Source organism: Orycteropus afer, unplaced genomic scaffold, assembly GCF_000298275.1.
Source record: "Orycteropus afer afer isolate SDZICR_OR568_19922 unplaced genomic scaffold, OryAfe1.0 scaffold00233, whole genome shotgun sequence".
Classification (NCBI taxonomy): Eukaryota; Metazoa; Chordata; class Mammalia; order Tubulidentata; family Orycteropodidae; genus Orycteropus; species Orycteropus afer.
Window position 1 is genome coordinate 710,713 of NW_006921820.1, and position 2,998 is coordinate 713,710.

Genomic DNA, 2,998 nt, shown 5'->3' on the forward strand with positions numbered 1-2,998 from the left:
TGACCCAGCCATTCCACTACTAGGTATATATCCTAAAGAAGCGAGAGCCATGACAAGAACAGACATATGCACACCCATGTTCATCACAGCACTATTTACATAGCCAAAAGATGGAAACAACCTAGATGTCCGTCCACTGAGGACTGGATAACCAAACCATGGTACATACACACAACAGAATACTATGCAATCCTAAAGAATAACCTAGAATCTGCAAAACACTGCATAACATGGATGAACTTGGAGGACATTATGCTGAGTGAAATAAGTCAATCACAGAAGGACAAATATTGTAGTAGTCCATTATTGTAAACATCAAGGAAAGGTTTATCTATTGAAGGAAATTTTCTTTGTTGGTTACCAGGGGTGGGAGGGGAGGGGAGTGAACACTGATAGATAGGTAAAGAATTGATTTCGGTGAAGAGAAGGGCAATATACCAAATGTGAGTGATCAACATGGTGACACTGAGGAAGAGGAAGACATAGAGAGATACAAGGGAGGTACAGACAACAAAGACGAACCCTTTTGCACATATAGTACTGCGTTGTCAGTGAAGTCAAACATGGGTATACGGGTGGATAGATGGGTGGACAGGCTGAACTATCAGGTATGTCTATGAAGTGGGAAGTGTACACAAGATCATATATAGGGTTGGCAGACAATGGTCCTATAACTGTGTTTGTATGATCTGAATTCCCAGGTGTATAGTAGAGTTGACAATGGACAAGGTTGTAGTCACTTCTTGGTCACAGCCAGCTACCCAGAGCGATCGAGTAGTTGAACCTGTGGGCTCGAGAACATATTCACAGGGGACATCAAGCTCAATTGGCATAACATACTATATGAAACATTGTTCCACCTCTACTTTGGCGAGTAGTGACTGAGATCTTAAAAGCTTGCAAGCAGCCATCTAGATGCAACAATGGGCCTCTCCTCATCCAGAGCAAAGAAGAATGAAGAAAACCAAAGATTCATGGAAAGAATTAGTCCTAGCAACTGGTACACCATGCGATCCAGAATTAGTCCTAGAGACCGGCATACCATGCGATCAGCAGCCTATACAACTAGGAGACCAGAAGAACTAGATGGTACCTGGCTAGCAATGTACCACTAGGAGGGGGAATCTATGTAGGAGATCCTGGATAGAGAGGAAGAACAATGTAGAACAAAACTCAAAATCATTTGGGAAAAAAAAAAGGAGAAGGATCAGGTTTGCTGGTCTTATAGCCTGCTGGAACCACTGAGACTATGGCCCCTAGCTTTCCTTCACATCTGGTATTGAACCCACACCTGTGGCTTCCAGCCAAACAAAAGACAGGCATAGGAGTTGAACATTTACCTGAGGTAAATACACTCCTTAGAGAGAACAATTATGGGAGGAAAAAGGGCTGTTTATGCACAGGGAGACATCTCAGGGGTTAGGGGTGCATGGAGGGATGGTCACAGGGAAGAGGTGACTGTTGGGAGGAAGTGGGAGAAGAGCTGTTGCACTGTGGTGAATTGTGGTCAATGTCATGGAACAAAGTATATGTGAACTGCTCTATGGAAAGTGAATTTGCTCTGTAAATTTTTACCCAAATTACAATAAAAAAAGGGGGGGGGACTTATGATATGAAATGGTCTGATGCCTAGAAACTAGGTCACCATCTTAGCCCAGTTAAATCACATTTGAATACTATCAGTAGTATTTAGGACATAATAAATGACGATCAAGTTATTAAGTTATTCCAAATACACTCTCCCCCCAAAAAAAAAAAAATTCTATGCTCTATTGATGATAAAGTATATGAGAACCAGGTATAATAAAAAAAGATTTGTCAACTAGGAAATCATCAATTAAGGGTCATATTACATAGACTAAATAACAGCTCATTTATCTCTACAACTCAAATACTCTGAATCGTAAAACAAAGTTTCAGGAAATAACATATACATAGAAGAAATTAATTCTTTAATCAATCAAAAAGCAAAATTTTATTGTGAGTCTACAACACATGAAACACAGGGAGAATAAGTAATTAGAATAACATTATACATACAACAAAAGATAGCTATTAATGTAAAACCATGGTGAGGTAACCAAAGCCTACTCCTGTTAGGTACATAAGCGAACTCCTAGGCTATTATTCTTGTACTGAATGTCCCTATTATTTGCAACCAATTTTAATACTTGAGTTATGGTGTAAAAGGCATATCAAAACATGAAAAGAGATAATATTAATCTTAGACAAAATAGAATTGACAATGAAAAGCATTAAACTGGACAGAAGGATCATTTTTATACTGAGAAAATATATGTTGTTGTTGTTGTTATGTGCCATCGAGTCAGCCCCGACTCATAGCGACCCCTCCTTGGGTTTCCGAGGCAGTATCACTACGGAAGTAGGATTGCCCAACCTTCCTTCCGAGGAGTGGCTGGCGGGTTTGAACCACCAGCCGTCTGGTTAGCAGGCAAGTGTCTTAGCCACTATGCTACCAGAGCTCCTGAGAAAATATATAGCTCCCAGTTAAGCTATAAGGAGCCCAGGTGTGGCAGTGGTTAAAGCATTCAGCTACCAAGTAAAAGGCTAGCAGTTTGAACCTTCTAGTTGCTCCGTGGGAGAAAGATGTGGCAGTCTGCTTCCAAAAAAGATCAACAGCCTTGGAAATCCTATGGGGCAGTTCTACTCTATCATACAGGGTCACTATGAGTTGGCATCAATTCGACAGTAGTGGATTTGATTTCTTGGGTTTTGGTTAATGAAGCTACAAGTCATATGATCCATTATACAACTAATAACAAAGCAGCAAAAACATACAAGGCAAGAGATTCTTAGAAATTCAGAGATAGTAAAGAAATTGTAATAGCACTGGGAGACTTTAAAATACCTTAGTATCTCTTGGATCCGGCAAGATGGAGGACTAGGCAGAAAGACTGCACAGACCCTCTTCAACAAAGAAAAGGGAAACCAATTAACACAGACACAGAAGATAATCCTGGACCCCTGAGCCTTGAAG